The sequence below is a fragment of the Moschus berezovskii genome, chromosome X (assembly GCF_049115385.1).
Source record: "Moschus berezovskii isolate FMDL1 chromosome X, NW_MosBer_1.0, whole genome shotgun sequence".
Taxonomy (NCBI): Eukaryota; Metazoa; Chordata; class Mammalia; order Artiodactyla; family Moschidae; genus Moschus; species Moschus berezovskii.
The window spans coordinates 37,244,125-37,266,660 of record NC_142488.1 but is presented as its reverse complement, the minus strand read 5'-3'; positions in this window follow the sequence as shown (position 1 = coordinate 37,266,660).

The window sequence follows — 22,536 nt, the reverse complement described above, 5'->3', positions numbered from 1 at the left end:
TCCTGCTGGCATGTAACCATCTTTTCATTACAATGTGAAATACAAGTCAGGCCTCACCTCTGCAGTCCCCTTTGGAGGAGAAAGGTGGTTTTCCCACTGTTTCTAGTTAAGAATCTACCGCTGGGAAGCATGAGCCAATGGCAAAGGCATCTGTCATTCGTGGTTAGCACACAGCCCCAAACAGCTTGCACTGCCCCTGGCCTGTGTCACCACAGCTAAGCTGAGTGAGGTTGAGAAGTGCAGGCCGCCTGAAGTGGCCCAGCTCAGCCCCACCATGGCAGCTTGCTGCAGGGACTAAGGAACACCAGCCACACACCTCGGTGGCATTCAGATGGCCTCCTATAGATACGATCAATCAAACTTTACAGGCCGGTGTCCCATTTGCCCATGCTGTACAGCATAAATCCAGGGTCTTTTCAACTAGCAGCATAATAGCCACAGTTATGATGAGGGATGGTCTGGTGTGAGGCAGACGGGAGCGTTGACCCACCCAGGAAGGGAAACCTCCTTTTCCCAGGAGACAAAGAATCACTCATGAAGGTTTAAAATTCTTACTTGAGAGCAAAATTACAGTGCATTCAGGAAGTACTCCTTCTGATAAATTATTCTGTGGTATTTTTTAATCCTTTCTTTTTCCCTTCCTCCTGACATCGCCGATAATGGGTGCTAAGCAACATGGGGAAGGGAAGAAGAAAGAGGAACAAAGACATATTGTTAATCAAAATAAAAAATAATAAATTGAGTTTTAGATGGCATTTCTAACAAATGAGTACACAAACTCTTTATGCTCAGGATGAAATTTTTTACTCACTTTTAAATTTCTTCCTAAGACATCTGTTTTGTTGATAGGTACGATCTTATGACTTTGGGAAAAAATAATTTTCTACCTGCATAAGAAATATCCTTATCCTGGTAACTTCTGACTCTTATATCTATTTTGGTTGTCTTGCTAACTACATTCCAGGGGTCATCTTTGTTCTCTAGAGGAGGCCTTATTTAATGCTTATTTGCAAAAGAGAATTTCTTTGGATATATCATATCTAACTCATGTTAATAACAAGAACATCACACCCACAATCCCCTTCATGACAAGACATTTACCCGCTGGTTTCTCAGCACAACGAAAATACGATTCCTTCTTTATGTGAATACATTTTTATTTATTAGCTATTAAAATGGAAAAATAAAATTGCTATCAATCATGTATCTTTTCTATAGCCCTCTAAATGACACAACTTAAAAATGTTCTAAGAGAAAAAAAGAATTCTCTATCTTTTAAAGAAATCAAATTTACTTAACATATCATTGGGTTTTGCATTTTCCACTTATAAAACATCATTTGATTGCACTTAATCTAACAATAATTATTCTGATTTGAATCCTTTCACTAAGGAAACTGATCAAAGTCCACAGTTTTCTGTATTTTTCTAGTTTATTCTTCTATGCTTGTTCTGCTTGGACTTTTAGCTGAAATCTTAAAATAACCTGTTCTGATTATGTAACATGTTTTTTCTTAAATTGATTCTGCAGGACACTGGTCTCCCATGAATTGTTGACATACTCATAAAGGGGTTCAAAAGTCAAATAAGATCACACACCACAAACTGCATGTCCCGGTAAAATCACACAGCCCCTTGGCATGACAAATGCTCTGTGGATCCTATTATGAAGAAACCTGTAAAATGATTTGTTTCAGCACTCCCAAAATTTCTTTAACCACAGAATTTCCCTCTCCACTGCACCCAAACTTATAGATCCCAGAATACTTCTGGTCCTTAGAACATGGTTTGGGAGATGTTTACAGCACAGGATGGTTGTACCTACATGCACATATGGTTTTGCAGAATACAGCTTGATTCATCCAAACTCATATGTAGTCAGGAGTTGCTAATGGATTGTTCTCAGAGGCACATTTGACTCAGCTCAAAAACTGCTGTATTGCTCCTTTAAAAGCACAGTTTTCAGAGATAAATACATTGACTATCTCTAAAAGTTGGAACTCCAATCAAAATAACTTCTCTAGATCTGTTCCATTATTTCAAAAACTTTCCTTCCCCCTTCCTCAATTCTGAAGTCTCATGGTTAGCAATCTCAAGACAAAATCATGGGGTAGGAAATGAGAAACCCGGAATGCTTAAGCTTGAATTACTTTAGAGAACTCTAGTCCAGCCATTTACAGATGAAAGAACCAAGGCTCTAAATGTCATAGCCATTAGTAGCTGACTGACCCAAGAAGTCACAGCCTCTCTCTAAGTAGGCTCCTCTGATCCCGTATCATATTTCTCCTTTTTTAAGCCAATAAGTAAATTATACCTGTGCTGATCTCAATAATGTTAGAAGAGTCACGCTCAAAAGGAAGACAGATATTTACGTACACATATTCTATAGGCTGCCACAGGTATTCTCTTAGGACAAATTCTCCTAGGGAAATTTCACATCACAGTGTGAGGTCTTAAAACCTCACGTATGGACTTATTTCTTTACTCGGGTCTTGTAATTAATTCTAATTAAAGAAAACATTAAGTAATGTTTTCCAATTAGCCCACAAACAGTTTTCGACCCATGGTAGAGTGCACGTTTGTTCTCCACTGGGGACATTAATATTATTAAATGCTGATAAAAAAACACCACTCACTGCCTATATCTGGTGGCAGGTGCAGAATTGCTTGCTATAGAAAGGACAGAGATACACCGCTTTTTCTTGGCTTATGCATTTATTTGGGGTGGAAGAGGAGCGCCTAATGGAAATTATGAGGAAGCTCTAAAGCCTTGGGTATCTGCCTCTCGCTTTCTCTCTTCTCCCCCTTCCTCTTCCTGCTGCTTTCTCTCTTCTCCCCCTTCCTCTTCCTGCTGTTGACTTAACCAACCATCCCTGGGCGGGTGATGCTTGCCCAAGTCAAATGCTACACCTGTGGCTAATTCTCAGGCAACACAAGGAAGACTGCCACGTTAGAAGCAACTGGCTGTTTGCAGGAAGCACGATGATCTGTAGTCACATCTCATTAGGGGCGCCTGGGCCCCGTGGTGAACGAGTGAAGCAAACGCTGCCAATGTAATTTGTTTTATATGCCTAATTCTCTTCCTTATAATTAACATCTGAAATGCGAAAACAAAACAAGAGCGCTTTGCAGGCATGTGGGATCCGTGGAGCACTTTCAGGGAGCCTGAGATTTCAGAGCAGCACTCACCCCTGCCTCGTCCTCTCCCACAACAAACAACAGCATGAGCTGGACCGGGGCATCCATAGGGTGTCCTGGAGGGCCGATTCTTGGGAGACAATATGTAGAGGGAGGGAGGAGAGGATAGAATAGGGAGAATTAGCATTCTCTGCCACCCCACACGTGGGTTTAACTACTGTCATCTCTGCAACGAAGTGACCCTACAAAGATAACTCATCAGTAAAACAGAGCCACCAGTTAGGACCTTGCTGCACATGATGCTAGGCAGCCTTTGCAGTCATTCCTCCACTGTCCCCCCCCCACCCCCGGTCCCACCGCCATGACAGCTAGAGACAGACACAGAAGGACAGAGAGAAAATACAGTATGATGGGATTTCTGCCACCAACCACGCTGGCAGACAGGCTGTAGAACCAGAACAGAATGGTATTCACAACATCTCTGCCATGTAAATGGGGCCAGGCAGAAAAGCTCTGGTTTGGCCATTAGATCTGGAGCCGGAACATCTAAGAGGGGCTGGAGGAGATGGAGTCTACATCCTGGGTGTACCAGCAGCTTTCTTGTTTGCAAACCTCAGAAACTGACCCTAGAGAACTGAGGCTGAAGAAGAATCTGTGGGTAAGATATTGATTAGCTCACATACTTGACAAAAAAGCAAGAAGATGAGATGATAAAAGTAGCTCATGACCACCAGCAGATATAAGTTAGTGCAGCAAGAATCGCAAGCACTACCGCCTCTGATTGCTGCCACTGTCACTGGAGGTCACCACCAAACACTGGGTGCCACCCCCCTCCTTTGTCTTCCACCAAACTCCATCCAGGAATATAGGAACGTGGCTCAGATGTAGGGTAGCAAAAATACAAGTGTTTCCTAGCATTGGTCAGCATGTCTGACAGAATGTTGCTTGTTCTTTTCAGTTCATGAACTTCTGCTAAACCTCAGAAGAGTCAAAGATATGGCAGAAGACGTATAATGGCAGAGAAAGCTGTTTTCAATCTCCCTTGGTATCCCCATCTCCTACCTAGCTCATGGCTAATGCTTTTCCATCACTCTCCTCTCTCTTCCTACCCCACCTCCTTTCTATTTCTTCCTAACAATATCGATAATTATTTATCAAGCCACAATGCAACTTGTCAGATGATTTACATTTACGACTTCATCTCCATGGAAACCCATGAAGCAGGTATGATTTCCATTTTCAAGTAAGGGAATTAAGGTTTTCAAAGTTAAGCAACTTGCCCAAAGTCACAGAGCTAATATGTGACAGAAATGAAATCTGACCCCAAGTTTGGATGACTCCAAAGCCTGAGGTTAAGGCAGAATAAAGAACTCCCCCCGCTTTCAATATCAAAGAGTTCATAGATACTACTCTTGAGAGTTCCTTGGAGGCAAGAAGATCCAACCAGCCCATCCTAAAGGAAATCAGTCCAGAATCTTCATTGGAAGGACTGATGTTGAAGCTGAAACTCCAATACTTTGGCCACCTGATGCGAAGAACTGACTCATTGGAAAAGACCCTGATGCTGGGAAAGATTGAAGATGGAAGGAGAAGGGGATGACAGAGGATGAGATGGTTGGATGGCATCACCAACTCAATGGACATGAGTTTGAGTAAGCTCCAGGAGTTGGTGATGGACAGGGAAGCCTGGTGTGCTGCAGTCCATGGGGTCACAAAGAGTTGGACACAACTGAGCAACTGAACTGAACTGAACAAGATAATAGCACTTATAAAAAAACACATAATGACAAAAGCAATGTTAATTCATGTAAGTTAAAACTCTAATACTTTGGCCACCTCATGCGAAGAGTTGACTCATTGGAAAAGACCCTGATGCTGGGAAGGATTGGGGGCAGGAGGAGAAGGGGATGACAGAGGATCAGATGGGGGCTGGATGGCATCACCGACTCAATGCTCATGAATTTGGGTGAACTCTGGGAGTTGGTGATGAACAGGGAAGCCCGGTGTGCTGCAATTCATGGGGTCGCAAAGAGTCGGACTGAGCGACTGAACTGAACCGAACTGAAGATATATTTTATGAATCCCAGTAGTACCTACACACAACAGGATCTACATGCACTTGAAAACCATATGTGAAGGATATGCTTCTTGTCTAGTCTTTCACATAGCCCCTCACACAAGCCCTTACAATAACTATGTCCCTCAACCCATCAAGCTATGGCACAGTCATTTGACCTGGGTTTAGCTGGTTGGTTTGGAGCCAGAAATCATGTGAGACAGCACTAAAATCTAATTCAGTGGCTCCCATAGAACTTGCATAGTAAATGTCAATGGAGGGAACGGTAGAAGGGAAGAAGGGAGAGAGAAGAGGAGGAAGGAAGAGCAGGGAGAAACAGGGCAGGTTTAGTTAGGAAAAACTAGCAGGAGAAGCTCAGCCTATTGGAAAGTTAAGGCTAACAGACTCTTCATATTCAAAGGCCAGGTACAGAGGAACTAGACTCGGCCATCAGATCTGGACCTGGAACATCTACGAGGGCCCAGAGGAGATGGAATCTACATCCTGGGTGTACCAGGCAGCTCTCTTGGTTGCAAACCTTAGAAATTGACCATCTGCTAGAGAAACAGGCTGGCTTCACAGGTCCTGGAAGGTGAACTAGAACAGTCCACAACCTTGAGGAGGAGACCAGGGACCAAAGGAGCAGGGAGATGGCTCAAGTAATTAGACACGAGCCAAGTCACTGACAAAATAGAAGGCACTGAACACCAAACCCAGCACCGGCCACCCAATGTAGGGTTTCTCTTACCATTCAGTCAAGGGACAGAGCAGGCCTCAGGCTTCCAGCCCGCCTGAGCCCCTCCATGCCTCTTGGAAGACATCATTTCACAGACTGTATTCTCTGGGACCTACTTATTCTATGAGGTCTTTGTAGGACTTTCTATGAAGGAAGAATTTGTGCTTGGATTCTGTTTCCCTCTTGGAGTTCCACAGGGCACGTGAGTCTGTTAAGGGCCTTTCAAATCTGAAGAAACCCATTTTCCTCTGTTGAACCAAACATTTCCCAAACTTATTTGATCCTAGAACCCTCTTTGTCCAAGTGTGCACCATTGTCTCAGAAAACACTAAAGTTTCAAGACCACAGTTGTGGAAGCACTGGCCTACAACACTGCCATCCTCAGGCACTGTGGATCCTTCTTCCTTTGAGCTGAGTCCTGGAAACTCTAGCTCCTTGCCCTCAGCTTGTCTTACACAGTAATTAGGTTTCCATACATATTCATCCTGACATGGCCAATGGAGATATTTTTGAGGTTGTTATGTCATCTCTTCTGAAGAGCTTGCCTTGACTATTCCCCATTCCAAGCCCCCACCTCAATCCCACCCAACCCCTAGTATTGGGGAAGAGCATATGCTTTGAACTTGTCTGACAGCCTTTGTATTCTGGCTCTGCCACTTACTAGCTGTGTGATTTTCAGCAAATAACAACCTTTCTGTGCCTCTCCCCATGTGAAAACTGGAGTTAATAAGGTTACCTACCTCACAGAGGAGGTGACATCATATCAAAACAGTCAATCCTAAAGGAAATAAACCCTGAATATTCATTAGAAGGGCTGATGCTAAAGCTAAAGCTCCAATACTTTGGCCACCTGATGCGAAGAATCGACTCATTGGAAAAGACCCTGATTCTGGGAAAGATTGACAGCAGTAGGAGAAAAGATGACAGAGGATGAGATGGTTGGATGGCATCACCAATTCAATGGACATGCATTTGGGCAAATTCTGGGAGATGGTGAAGGATTGGGAGGTCTGGTGTGCTGCAGTTCATGGGGTCACAAAGAGTCGGACACAACTTGGCAACTGAGCAACAACCTCACAGGATTGTCATAATGATTAAGTGATGATACATGGAAGTACTCAGACTAGTAGCTGGGGGACAGTGAGGAAGCTCTGTCAAAGTGTCGGTTCTCATAACTCACTGGCTCAATAATTCTCATTTTGCCCACTCCTCTCTTAGACCATGTGCAACCTGAAAGCAAAGGCTGTGCCTTTAGCTCTATGTTTCCTGCATCTAGCACAGTACTTGACACTGGCTGGCTATACCACAGGAATCAGTGAGTAAATCAATGATCGTTGGTGATTTTGAGAAAAAACAAATGGAGGCCAAAATTTGTTTTCTAGAAAATTTGAGTAAATCGAGAGAAATCAGATAATGATTAAAAAGAAAAAAAGCTCAGGCATGAAGCTACAGCTGAAACATATCTGGTTCATATCCTATTGCCAGTTTCATCTAAGTTCATAATTACAAAGCAAATGATATGCTTTGTTTACACTGAGCATCTTCTTTTAATGGAGAATTGATTTCCTCTCCCTGAGCAAAAATTTTCAGTGGCCTTAGAAAAGGTGAAAACAATTACATTTGCATGTCCAATGTTTTATTTTTCAATTATGAAATCTCTACGTCTTTCTAAGACATTCTAGAAATGACAGCGGAATGGAAGCCTGGTTGTGGGCTCTAAAATAGCTCTTAGCAGCTCAACTTTCCAATGTTCCCTTATGGGGCAAGCATTTCTTGATTGGGTAGGAGTTCCAGAGTGCCCAGACATGTATCTTTCTTCTTCGTTTGTGAGGGAAGAGAACTGTTTTGATCCGTGAGCCTGGGTTTTCTTAACAAAATGATTCTCAGAAATGCCCCTGCCCTTTCTCTCTCCTGCTCCAGCCACAAGAAGAACATTTAATGATTCTTACTTGTAAAGGGAATAAAAATAAAAAGCAGAGAAAGTCGTAGAAGTGGGACGATCTCCAAAAGTCATAGTCCTCATTACCTTGTGTTTCTAATTCTAGCCACCGATACACCTGCAGACCCCAAAGAGTTTGTTCTTAACAATCTGAGCAAGATTCTTCTAAGTTAATCATATACCACAAACCCTTAAAACAGCCATTTGCAGTCGGCAAGCCATTTTTATAGGTCTGCTTTGCCCTGCAGTGACAGACTTATTTCGCTTTGTCCTTGTCCCAGATATGACAGTGGGAATGGACAAAGATGCAAAGAGAATTATCAAATATCAAAGAAAAAATTACTGAAGTCTGTGTTTTCCCCAGCTGGAGTTTTCAATTCACCTGGTAAGTATTTTGAAGTTTGTGGTATGTTTCAAGTGTAAAACCACCACAGCCACAACACTCTCTGGAAAAAAAAAAAAAAAAACACCTTATATGCTTGTTTGAGTGCTGCTTTTTGGATTTTGGTTTGGTTTTGGTTTTTGTAACGTGTAAGGGAGGATGTTGAATGGCCTAGTTCACACCTCATAAAGACTGGCTCTGTTCTTAGCCTTGAAATGGACTTGACTGTTAATCTCCAAGCAAGTCATCCTACTGTTTTCCCAACCCTAGAAACAGAACGCACTTGCATTCAGTCCCAGAGATAAGGCACAGGACTATTTAAAAAGTTAGCCAATCTGTCACCTCCCAGGGGCTTTTTCCAAGGTAGAGAACGTTAATATTCTAAATAGTTCTAGCCCTCGAGCCCATGCGTGTTTTGAGCTGCTTCATCATCCATACAGAGCCTTTCCTTTAATCTTCCCCATGAGCATGTGCACAGGTTCAAATGGTGATAATTACCATAAAACAATGGTGTTGTCCTTCTCCCAATAAAAATCGCTCTGTTAATCAGCCAACTCGCAGCCCCCTTGTCTGAGGACCCTTATGCCAAACTGGCAGGGTAGAACGCGGCTGCAGATAAATTAGCCCATGTGTGATTGCATGTGAAAACACATTGATTTAGGATTTTTTTTCTTCTCCCGTTCAACCTGACAACTTGTCTAAATACGCTTCTGCCACGACCTGACAGCTCGTGGACAAGCTGTGTACAACAGGCCATTAAAACGAAATGCTCTGAATATGGAGAGTACAAAACACAGACAAAGGGATAAGATTGAAAGATAAAAGGATGAACAAAGGGAGTGGGGGAGGGCGTAATGGGGGAGTGGAACCTGAAGAGGTACCCTTTCATTGCACTCTCAGTCTTTGTCATAGGCTGGATTCTTTGAAGCAGACCCTGAGATGGGGTTTGGGGTGAAGCCTGTTTATGAGGGCTCCACTGCTCTGGAGACGGGGAGGTGGAAGCAGGATGGGTGAGAGCGAGAAGCTGAAATGTGTTGCAGGCTGGACAAAATCTCTATCAATCCCCCCTCTCCTGGGGAGCCCAGGAGCACTCCTGTTTTGGACTGAAACAGTTGGGACTTTATTCCCCTCTTTTCCCTCGGTCATTGTAAAGGCCATGTGTTCTTGGGCTGAGGTGGCTTCCCACAGCTAAAGCAAACCCAGACCAAGCTGACAGCTGGAGTACAAAGTCCTTCCCTGGAGTGGGATCTGGGCCTGATACATCTCTGTATTTACCACAGAGATGTTTACAATTGCCTACATGATCAGAGCCCAGCGCTCTCTATCTGTAAAGTCATTTCCGGGCCTTGATTGTGTTATGAATCTCCATTGATCACAGCATAATAACAACACTTTTTATTAAGCGCTAACTAGCCCCATGCTATGAGCAATACCTACTTTATCTCATTTAATTCTCATAACAACCCTAGGAGGTTAAGAATTCTTATAATCCTCATTCTGTAGATGAAGAAACCGAGGGTAAGAAAGATGAACTGCCAAAAGTTGCATAACTGGTGAATGGCAAGCTTGGTATCTGAACTCAGGGCTGTCTGATTCCAAAATCCACCTGCTCACCTACTACACTCTACTGACTGGAAGAAACATCGATGGGTAGGCCAATACAGCAACTCCTTCCCTGATCTTCATCCACGAGGATTCAACAGAAAACACTTTTATTAGGACTGTCAGAACTCATGAAAGAACCTGCTTCTTGGGCTGGGAGAATCAGCTGTGTATTCCAGTGGATCCTTGCCCTCTTTGACTGCCAGGCCCGGTAAGTGCTTTATTTAGCATACACTATGCTTGGAGAAGGCACTGGCGACCCACTCCAGTACTCTTGCCTGGAAAATCCCATGGACGGAGGAGTCTAGTAGGCTGCAGTCCATGGGGTCGTGAAGAGTCGGACACGACTGAGCAACTTCACTTTCCCTTTTCCCTTTCATGAATTGGAGAAGGAAATGGCAACCCACTCCAGTGTTCTTGCCTGGAGAATCCCAGGGACGGGGGAGCCTGGTGGGCTGCCGTCTATGGGATCGCACAGAGTCGGACACGACTGAAGCGACTTAGCAGCAGCAGCAGCAGCAGCAGCAGCAGCAGCAGCAGCATGCTCCGAACACGATTTAGTGACTGAACAACAACAATAACAATGTTCCGTTTCTGGTTGGATTCTGTGAAAGCAGACACTGAGGCTGAGACAGAAATCAGAATGCAGGAAATTTATTAGGGCTTGCTCTTGGCATCAACACCTAGGGAAGGGAGGGGCGAGAAGCGGAAGTAGGCAGACAAAGAAGTTGGACTATAATGCAGTTCCTCGGCTGATCTCAGGGGGCACTCTAGAGCTAAAATGGCTCAAGAGAGTCATTCTGAGTTGGAGGAAGGGAGCTGAGCCTTCATGTAATGTGGTGGATAGGCACTGGGGGTGGGATGCCCCAGAAACAGAGCATGACCTCGGGCTAGGGGCATCCGAGACAAATCACAAAGTGGGACTCAGTTGAGAGCTGTCAGCTGTTAAACTCCCAACAGTGGGGGGAATGAGCACTTCATGCTTTGAAGAGAATCCAGGCTGCAAATCATAGCATCCACTACCTCTATTTTTTTTCAAATACTCCAAGGATTAAGTATTATTAATCCTGTATTATAGGAGAGAAAAATGAGAGTGAGACACATTAATGATTTATCCGGAGACATGTAGGTAGCATTTAATTATTAATTCATTCATTAAACAAATATTTATTGAATACCTTCCTGTGCCAGGCATTGTGCTAGGTCTTGAGAATTCAATAGTGAATGAAAAGGAACCCTGACTTCATCCAAATAACATTTTAGTGTTCACAACTGTCCCAGATACAGAAAAAATTTAGGAGTCTGTCAATTTCTTTAGATAGCTCTCTGTTTAGTGAAAATGAAAGTCATTCAGTCATGTCCAACTCTCTGCGACCCCATAGACTGTAGCCTGTCAGGCTCCTCTGTCCATGGAATTCTCCAAAGCCAGAATACTGGAGTGGGTAGACACTCCCTTCTCCAGGGGATCTTCCCAACCCAGGGATCAAACCCACGTCTCCCGCATTTCGGGCAGACTGTTTACCGTCTTAGCCACCAGGGAAACTGTCTGTTTAATTGATCTCATTTATACATATTGCCAAACTTCTTTTCAAGAGAGTTAATATGCTGTCAGTGAGTATTCCTAAAAATTTGAGAATGGGGAAAGGGGAAATCAACTTGGTCATGAGATTTGTGGTTAGCATAATGAGGAAGTATTTAAATCAACCTTCAACCAGGCAGCCAGTGTTCATCTGGACTCTCCAAAGGCACTGCAGACAATAACACCTAATTCTTCATCATTTCATTGATAGCATGAATAGCATCAACAACAAGAACGAACAGTCAAGCCCTAAACTTTTATCAAGCACCTATTCTCACTAGCATATTTCTTATTTAAGAAATTGTTAAGAGAGTAAGTCAATTACTTTCAGACACAAGGAATAAAGAGTATAGCTGAACCAAGTCTCTTGTACTCAGGAATTTTCTTGTCCAGTAATTTCTCTCTTGAAATCTGTTGAACCTTGGCACAATCAAAATGGTGCCACACTTACCACCCACAGTTACCAGTGCCCTCAACTCACTCTGCTCTTTGGCACTATGGCTTTTTCTGGATAGGAAAAGAAGAGGAAGGGAAGGGGTGTCTCTGCTCTGGGTTATGATTCATTAGGCCTAAAGTATAGCCTTGTATTTGCATTGGGAAAGTGTTTTCCCCACCTCCACACCCTCCAAATGAGAACCATGACTTTAGCATCCAGAATTTCCCTTCTCACTAACCCCTGTAATGTCTGGTGGTCTATTTCATCAGGGCAATCAAGGAGCTTTTTAGCCAATTCAAAGGGCTGGTTGGAGTTCAAGTTTTAATGGATGACCCTGAATCAAGTTGCTACCCCTCTGAACTAACATTTGTAGGTCAAGTGTATTTGAGGCCTGATTGGTGACTGCATTGTGCAGACCTTAATGGCAGCTTCAATTCACAGTGGGTTTCGTATGGACAAAAAGACATCAGGATTCTGGGACTTCTAGAAGAGTGGACATGATAATAAGCATAAAAAGGCAATTTTTTCAAATATCAGGCAGAACAGATTTTTCAAATGCCAGGTAGAATGGCCTAGAAGCAGGTCTTATCACCCACCACTCAGCAGGGAAAAAGTAAAGTGGTATTCTCCAAAAGACCAGTCAAGGGATGGAAAAATGCATCTTTGTGCTGTAAGAATGGAGTTGACCTTGCACAGGGAAAAAAAGCCAGAGAGTTTTGCAACTTGTAGGTAAGTGTGGAACTGTCAGAACTGTAAGGGAAAGAATTGAAGCTGATGCAAATGTTTACTCTGAATAGACCAACAAGTTGTGCAACTCTCCTATTTAACCTGAACTGAGCAAGACTCGCTCACTGGGAAAAGTCACAGATAAACCCTAAGATTGTAACTAACAGAGTAGAAATGATCACAGTGGCCCAGATCTCAGAACAAAGTACATATACCTGTCTTTTCCACTCTTTCAAATTATTTTTGCTAAATTTCTGCTTGCCAAAAGGCTATTTCCTTGGGAAAGAGGAATCCAAGGACCCTCTAGATAGCCTTGGATTTTTCAAGTAAGTCCTCACAGAAAGTATTTGGAATAGTGTTTCTGGAACCTCCAAACACCACGAGGAGGTGACTGGTTATTTGAAAGAATGATGAACTCACCAGCTACAATGACCAAAGCTCCCAGCCGAAGTCACTTCTGTTCACACCCCTAGGTAGACCTGTCCATGTCAATAACTGCCCCATATGGACACCCACCACCATTTTTGCATCAGGAACCTCAATCATGTAAAGACTTAATAATAGCTTGTGTTCAAATAGCTTTTAGGCTTATAACTTACATTTAAAATATATTTAAGCCACAAAACAATCCCTTGAGTTAGTTATGTCTTGTATGCCTCTATTTTACTAATGTGGAAACTAAGACTTACCCAAGTCAAAGGACCATCTAAAACTCTTCACCCAGGCACCCACTTCCAATAAAGCTGGAGTAGTTTTTTGCAGACTAGCCCTTTCATGAGAGTGACTAGAAGAATGGGTCAAAAATACAAAGAACATGGGTGAAGGCCTCAGAGAGTTTCCAAAGCAGCAAGGACTTGAAAGGCCAGTGTCCTAGTCCTCACAGGCTGCTGTAATAAAAATAGTAGCAGGTGGTTTGAATGTGTGTGTGCTTAGTCACTCAGTTGTGTCAGACTCTGTGCGACCCCATGGACTGTAGCCCACCAGGCTCCTCTGTCTACAAACATTTGTTTCTCACAGTTCTGAAGGCTGTCGTGTCCAAGATCAAGGTGTTGGCAGATTCAGTGTCTGTTAAGGGCTTAACTTCTTAGTTCATAGATGGCCATCTTCTTGCTGTGTCCCCACATGGTGGAAGGGACAAGTGAGCTCTGTGGGGTCTCTTTTATGTAAGCACTAAGCCCATACATAAAGGCTCCACCCTCAGGACACAATCATCTCTCAAAGGCCCCCCTTCCTAATACCTTCACATTAAGGATCAGGATTTGCACACATGAGTTGGGGGTGGGGCACAAACATTCAGCAACCAGGATCCCAGAGAAAAGGGAAGTGCCTTTAGGGGAATATGAATCTGGCCTCTGTCTCCAACTTCCCCATTGATGTATCTGCTGATTCATAAGAAACTTGGGGCCAAGAGTTGAAGAAGTCAACTATGACATGGCAACAAAGAGACTGGGAACCCAAATGAAGCTTTTGAAATTCTCATAACATGGGAAGAAAAAAAAAAAACTTGTTGGAGTTCAGGGCTACCCAGGAGGCCAGAATTTGTGGGGCCAAGATTTCAGAGAAAAGGGAAACATCTTGAAGGGAGCCCAAGTATCCTGGCTTAAAGGTAAGAAGCATTACAGGAGATAAAGAAGAACATTTGATAAAAAGGGCCAGTCTACTAGGAAGATAAAAGAAGCTTATATGTGTATAATAATATTTATAAAAATATATACATATATATATATATATAATATGTACATTTTGGCCTCAAAATATAAAGCAAAATCATGAACTGAAATAAATAAGAAACAGACAAATGCATCATCATGAGGAATTTTAATGTAACTCCCTTATTCTTGAAAAGCCAAGACTATCAGCAAGACTTTAGACCAAGCTTTTCCAAATATACATCTTTCTTGCAAGCAAGTTTTATCTAAAATAATTCTAAGGGATGAAAAATACAGGTGTGAGTGCTTCATTCTGAGACTTGGATCATTTTTATAATTTCTACCTTGGTAGTTATTTCCCTCCACAAATTCTAGAGAAAAAAAAAAACAAGCCCCCCAAATCAGAAAAATATTGAAGATTCGAACCACACAAATAAAGGCTCCCCCACCTCTCTCTCTCTCACACACACACACACATGTATACACACAGATATCTCAATTGAGAATGAAATATTTATCAAAATTAAACATATGCTGGGTCATAGAACACATCAAAACAAATCATGAACAACTGAAATTATTTAGAATATGTTCCCTAACCACACCTGAATTAAGCTAGAAATCAATTTAAAAATAGGCATAACTAAAAAATCACCAAATATTTGGAAATTAAGTATTAGACTTCTAAATAACCTTTAGGTAAAAGAAGAAATCATAGTAAACCTTAGAAAATACTTTGAACTGAGTGATAATGAAAATACAACAGAGCAAAACTTGTGGGATGCAGTTAAAGCCATGCTTACAGGGAAACTGATAGCCTCAAATTCATGAATTAGAAATTAAGACTGAAAGTCAGTGATCTCAGTATTCATCTCAAGAACTAAGGGAAAACAGAGCAAATTAAAGTAGAAGAAAGGAAATAATAAAGACAAGCACAAGAACATTTACATAAATAGAGAAATTCTAGAAAGCTAAAGCTGATTCTCTGAAAAGACTAAATACAATTGGTGAGACTGACAGGAGTTTCACCTAGCCTGAGGCAGAGACGTGAGGTAAACCCAGGCCTTGAGCAAGCACCCTTCAAATGGCCTCCATTGCAGGAAGCTCTCAGCAGCTTTGTTGGAATATGACTAGGCCCTGGTTTGGAAACCAGGCAGGAAGGCCATTTAGGGAGTGCCACTGGGGACTAGAGGTAAGAATGTGACTCAGTACCCAATCATAACAAAGTGTATGAGAGGTCACTGGGCTCACTTTCTGGAATCTTTAAAAACCAATCAGAGAAGGAGTCTCTCAAACCAGAAGGAGCACTATTATCAAATGTGAACATTTTCACTGGCTGAGAGTTCATTTTTTAGCTCTCTTCTCTCATAGTAACTATAGTATCACATGATTACAGACTAAATCCTCAAATAGCTATATATGAGCTTAAGTTCATACCATTTACTCAATTTAATGGAAGTAGTCACCTACCACTATTTCCTGTGAAGCATCAGGGGTCAGGGCTTACTCAGGAGCAGGCATTCAGCTGAGGGTTGTAATATTCTTGAGCCTTCTTAACAAGCTGGGAAAACACAGAGAAGGCTAGCTTTAGGCCTCTCAGTTCAGTTCAGTCGCTCAGTCGTGTCCGACTCTTTGCGACCTCATGGGCCACAGCACGCCAGACCTCCCTGTCTATCACCAGCTCCCGGAGTCCACTCAAACTCATGTCCATCAAGTCGGTGATGCCATCCAGTCATTTCATTCTCTGTCGTCCCCTTCTCCTCCTGCCCCCAATCCCTCCCAGCATCAGAGTCTTTTCCAGTGAGTCAACTCTTCGCATGAGGTGGCCAAAGTATTGGAGTTTCAGCTTTAGCATCAGTCCTGGAAAGGCTTAATTTGAGCTAATACTTCCTTGATTTCCTTATTGCAATGGAATCCAAGTGGCTTTCACAGAAAGAAATGGAACTGTCCTTTATTGAGTGCCTACTGTGTGCCAGATTTTCAATTAATTAATCCTCTTAATCCTCACCACCCCACTGGGCTGTGTGCATTTTCCAAGCAAGAAAATCAAAAGACAGAGTGTTTCAATAGCCTCACCACAGTCTTAATAACTGCTTAAACTGGCGGATTTATTTTTCTTTTATACCAAAGCTCACTTTCTTAATAGGTAATTAAATGAAACAATTAAGAGAATGGGTTTTGCAGTTAGCCAGACCTTGGGTCCAGTTCGGAGTCTGCCACCTAAATGGTTGTAACCATGGGCAACCTGACTGATCTTTATTGGAGAAGAAAGCAAGAACCCACATCCTGGGACTGTTAAGAGAATTAAATGAGATAATCCAGTTGTTGTTGTTCAGTTACTCAGTCGTGTCCAACTCTTTGTGATCCCATGGACTGTGGCCCGCCAGGTTCCTCTGTCCATGATATTTCCCAGGCAAGAACACTGGAGTGGGATCCATTTCTTTCTCCAGGGGATCTTCCCAGCCAGAGATAGAACCAGTGTCTCCTGCATTGGCAGGCAGATTCTTTATCACTGTACCACCAGGGAAGACCTATCCAAACAAGTGCTAAATACAGTGTTCAAAGTGCACAATAAGTGGTTACTGCTCCTATTCTTACTATTACTACTGCTATTGCTCTTGTTGCTCTTCCTGTTGCTATACCAATATATTGCACTGCCTAGCTCATCTATGTTGCCTCCATTTAATTCTAAATGCTAAACCATGGCTGCTCTAGCTGCACTGGATGCCATTCTAAACAGCCAGATTCACCAGCCATAAAAAGAAATAAGGAAATTACAGCTGATAGTGAAGCACAGGCCTTAGGAGTTAGGTCCCATGGGTTTTGTTTTGACCACTGAGTCACGTAGTGACCAACAATCACACGGAACATTGGCTACCTCTCCTGCTGTTCCTCAGGGGCAAAGACATAAACAAAACCTCCTGCTTAGCACATGAAAATTCAGTACCTGCTTTAAAATATCCTTGGGGGAAAGGTTTAGAAACCACAATTAGCAATTTTTCTTGATGGAATCATTTCAGTTTTCCATCAGGGTTTCCTTTTAACTTCTCACCTACCCAGCTGGTCTTCTGGCGTATCTGAATAGAGCAGCCCCAGAGGATATGAGGAATGATGCCACTATATAGATTATGAAAATAATCTTGTGGAATCTGAAATGAGTCTAGTTGGTATATCCTGGAGGTGTTCAGATATTTGTCAAACAGATGCGTGAATGAACTGGCAGGCATCCGTGTGGTCATTCCTTGCAACCAAAGCACTGGAATGCAAAATCTAATTTTTTCTCCAGCTTTCGCCTTCTGTTCTGCCCATGGGCTTCCTGTGTATCAGAAGCAGCTGTTCCTATGCTAGAAAAACTTCCCAACTCTGCTCCTGGTAGTACTGAACAATGTCCTTTGTTGTTGTTGTGTAGTCACTAGGTTGTGTCCGACTCATTTGCAACCCCATGGACTGTAGCCTGCCAAGCTCCTCTGTCCATGGGATTTCCCAGGCAAGAATACTGGAGTAGGTTGCCATTTCCTTCTCCAGGGGATCTTCCTAACCCCAGGGATCAAACCCGAGTCTCCTGCATTGACAGGTGGATTCTTTACCACTGAGCCACCAGCGAAGCCTGAACAATGTGCTAGAGCTTCCAGTTTCAGGTGGGTTCAGCTTTTTAACACTCATCACAATTATAGTTATTTATTTTGCGGCTGATTTCCTTGATAGGTACAATTGTGGAGCGCAGAAACTGGCACACAGAGGATACTTACTAAACACCAGCTGAATGAATTAATGAACGAACGAACAGATGAGGTACTTACTATCCAACAAACCAATGCTTAGACATGGTATATGTTGCAGACTTCAGTTTAGTGCTGCTGTCCCTTCAATCTCCCTTTCCGAGATTTTACTTCCAAGGCAGGCTAGATGCAACTCTCTCAGTTCATCGGACTGAAATGAGGAGACACAGATCTTAGTGTGACACTGGCTCTCTCATGCTCTTTCAGTCCCCAGCCCTCATCGGCATCCAGGTGTGCCCAGGCTCCCCCTGCATTCCCTTGCTGCAGAGTCAGGGAAAGGAAGTGGCTTCCCATTTGTCCAAGCAGTGACTCTTGCTTTGTCCTGTGTGAGTGGAAATCTGACTCCTGAGAGAAGCATGGCCAGCAGAGCCACCTCCTAGAAACCACATGCACATCTGGCAGAGGTCACCTGCTTCCATCTCCCACAGAGAAGGGCAGATTATGTAAAGTCTGATTAAGTCACAAGATCTTGGTATGGCGACATTTCACTAGGAAGCACCATAGATCCAGAACTTCAGATAGATTATGCCCTCTGTGTATTTCCTTTTATTTCTCCCACAGGGACAGGGATGGCTAGAAGGCAGAGAAAAACTTAAAGTGCTGGCCTGTAAAGGAAACTGTCCTGAGAAGCAAGGCTAAAGGAGGGCCCCACTGAGTGGAAGGGAGCCTTAATGCTGTGAGCCTGTACCAAGGCAGATGCTTGTGTGGGAGGGCATACACTCACATGCTTATCATTCATGTGGTCAAATGCTACTAGAACTTCTGGGTGCCCATGGACATCTTGTCCCTGGCAAAGAATATCTAGGAAGATAACCTCTCTTACCCCTCGAAGACTATTTAGAATCACTGAACTTGTGACTTTTCTGACTTGACTACAAATAAAAGCCTGGTTAGGAACAATAGACTGTCTTCTGTCCCACTCATATCCTCTTTCTGGCAGGTACACCCAGCCCCAGGTAAGAGCTCATAGATGTCCCCTTCCCTGGAGGATTGGCCTCAGCCAGTAGGAGCAGAGTCCCCAGTCCAAGAGTGTTCCACCCTCAACTGCCCACAGTCAATGACAGATCACAATGGGGGGTATGAAAAGCCATCTCCCTTGCTTCAAGGTGGGGCAACTGGTGCCATTTATGTTCCAAGAGCCACCATGCTGCTGCTGCTGCTGTTGCTTAGTTGGCTTCAGTCATGTCCGACTCTTTGCAACCCTATGGACTGTAGCCCCCCAGGCTCCTCTGTCCATGGGATTCTCCAGGCAAGAGTACTGGCGTGGGTTGCCATGCCCTCCTCCAGGGGATCTTCCCAACCCAGGGACTGAACCCATGTCTCCTGCATTGCAGGCAGATTCTTTACTGTCTGAGCCACCAGAGAAGCCCCAAGTGCCACCATCAGTTCAGTTCATTTCAGTTCAGTCACTCAGTTGTGTCCGACTCTTTGCGACTCCATGAATCACAGCACGCCAGGCCTCCCTGTCCGTCACCAACTCCCGGAGTTCACTCAAACTCATGTCCATCGAGTTGGTGATGCCATCCATCCATCTCATTCTCTGTCGTCCCCTTCTCCTCCTGCCCCCAATCCCTCCCAGCATCAGAGTCTTTTCCAGTGAGTCAACTCGTCGCATGAGGTGGCCGAAGTATTGGAGTTTCAGCTTTAGCATCAGTCCTTCCAATGAACACCAGGATTGATCTCCTCTAGAATAGACTGGTTGGATCTCCTTGCAGTCCAAGGGACTCTCAAGAGTCTTCTCCAGCACCATAGTTCAAAAGCATCAATTCTTCGGCGATCAGCTTTCTTCACAGTCCAACTCTCACATCCATACATGACCACTGGAAATACCATAGCCTTGACTAGATGGACCTTTGTTGGCAAAGTAATGGTCTCTGCTTTTTAATATGCTATCTAGGTTGGTCATAACTTTCCTTCCAAGGAGTAAGCATCTTTCAGTTTCACGGCTGCAATCAGCATCTGCAATGACGTTGGAGCCCCAAAAAACAAAGTCTGACTCTGCTTCCACTGTTTTTCCATCTATTTCCCATGAAGTGATGGGACCAGATGCCATGATCTTTGTTTTCTGAATGCTGAGCTTCAAGCCAACCCTTTCACTCTCCTCTTTCACTTTCATCAAGAGGCTTTTGAGTTCCTCTTCACTTTCTGCCATAAGGGTGGTGTCATCTGCATATCTGAGGTTATTGATATTTCTCCCAGCAATCTTGATTCCAGCTTGTGCTTCTTCCAGCCCAGTGTTCCTCATGATGTATTCTGCATAGAAGTTAAATAAGCAGGGTGACAATATACAACCTTGACGTACTCCTTTTCCTATTTGGAACCAGTCTGTTGTTCCATGTCCAGTTCTAACTGTTGCTTCCTGACCTGCATACAGGTTTCTCAAGAGGCAGGTCAGGTGGTCTGGTATTCCCATCTCTTTCAGAATTTTCCACAGTTTATTGTGATCCACACAGTCAAAGGCTTTGGCATAGTCAATGAAGCAGAAATAGATATTTTTCTGGAACTCTCTTGCTTTCTCCATGATAAACCGGATATTGGCAATTTGATCTCTGGTTCCTCTGCCTTTTCTAAAACCTGCTTGAACATCTGGAAGTTCACGGTTCACATATTGCTGAAGCCTGGCTTGGAGAATTTTGAGCATGACTTTACTAGCGTGTGAGATGAGTGCAATTGTGCAGTAGTTTGAGCATTCTTTAGCATTGCCTTTCTTTGGGATTGGAATGAAGACTGACCTCTTCCAGTCCTGTGGCCACTGCTGCGTTTTCCAAATTTGCTGGCATATTGAGTGCAGCACTTTCACAGCATCATCTTTCAGGATTTGAAATAGCTCAACTGGAATTCCATCACCTCCACTAGCTTTGTTCATAGTGATGCTTTCTAAGGCCCACTTGACTTCACATTCCAAGATGTCTGGCTCCAGGTGAGTGATCACGCCATCGTGATTATCTTGGTCATGAAGCTCTTTTTTGTACAGTTCTTCTGTGTATTCTTGCCACCTCTTCTTAATATCTTCTGCTTCTGTTAGCTCCATACCATTTCTGTTCTTTATCGAGCCCATCTTTGCACGAAATGTTCCCTTGATATCTCTAATTTTCTTGAAGAGATCTCTTGTTTTTCCTATTCTGTTGTTTTCCTCTATTTCTTTGCATTGATTGATGAGGAAGGCTTTCTTATCTCTCCTTGCTATTCTTTGGAACTCTGCATTCAGATGCTTATATCTTTCCTTTTCTCCTTTGCTTTTCGCTTCTCTGCTTTTCACAGCTATTTGTAAGGCCTCCTCAGACAGCCATTTTGCTTTTTTGCATTTCTTTTCCATGGGGATGGTCTTGGTCCCTGTCTCCTGTACAATGTCATGAACCTCTTTCCATATTTCATCAGGCACTCTATCAGATCTAGTCCCTTAAATCTATTTCTTACTTCCACTGTATAATCATAAGGGATTTGATTTAGGTCATATCTGAATGGTCTAGTGGTTTTCCCTACTTTCTTCAATTTAAGTCTGAATTTGGCAATAAGGAGTTCATCATCTGAGCCACAGTCATGGATAGGATAGTGCCACCATCAGTTCAGTTCAGTTCAGTTCAGTCGCTCAGTCGTGTCCGACTCTCCGCGACCCCATGAATCACAGCACACCAGGCCTCCCTGTCCCTCACCAACTCCCGGAGTACACTCAAACTCATGTCCACAGAGTCGGTGATGCCATCCAGCCATCTCATTCTCCGTCGTCCCCTTCTCCTCCTGCCCCCAACCTTTCCCAGCATCAGAGTCTTTTCCAGTGAGTCAACTCGTCGCATGAGGTGGCCGAAGTATTGCAGCTTCAGCTTTAGCATCAGTCCCTCCAATGAACATCCAGGATTGATTTCCTTTAGAATGGACTGGTTGGATCTCCTTGCAGTATAAGGGACTCTCAAGAGTCTTCTCCAACACCACAGATCAAAAGCATCAATTCTTCGGCGATCAGCCTTCTTCACAGTCCAACTCTCACATCCATACATGACCACGGGAGAAACCATTGCCTTGACTAGACGGACCTTGGTTGGCAAAGTAATGTCTCTGCTTTTTAATATACTATCAAGGTTGGTCATAACTTTCCTTCCAAGGAGCAAGCGTCTTTTAATTTCATGGCTGCAATTAGCATCTGCAGTGATTTTGGAGCCCAAAAAAATAAAGTCTGACACTGTTTCCACTGTTTTTCCATCTATTTCCCATGAAGTGATGGGACCAGATGCCATGATCTTTGTTTTCTGAATGTTGAGCTTCAAGCCAACCTTTTCACTCTCCTCTTTCACTTTCCTCAAGAGGCTTTTGAGTTCCTCTTCACTTTCTGCCATAAGGGTGGTGTCATCTGCATATCTGAGGTTATTGATATTTCTCCCAGCAATCTTGATTCCAGCTTGTGCTTCTTCCAGCCCAGCGTTCCTCATGATGTACTCTGCATATAAGTTAAATAAGCAAGGTGACAATATACAACCTTGACGTACACCTTTTCCTATTTGGAACCAGTCTGTTGTTCCA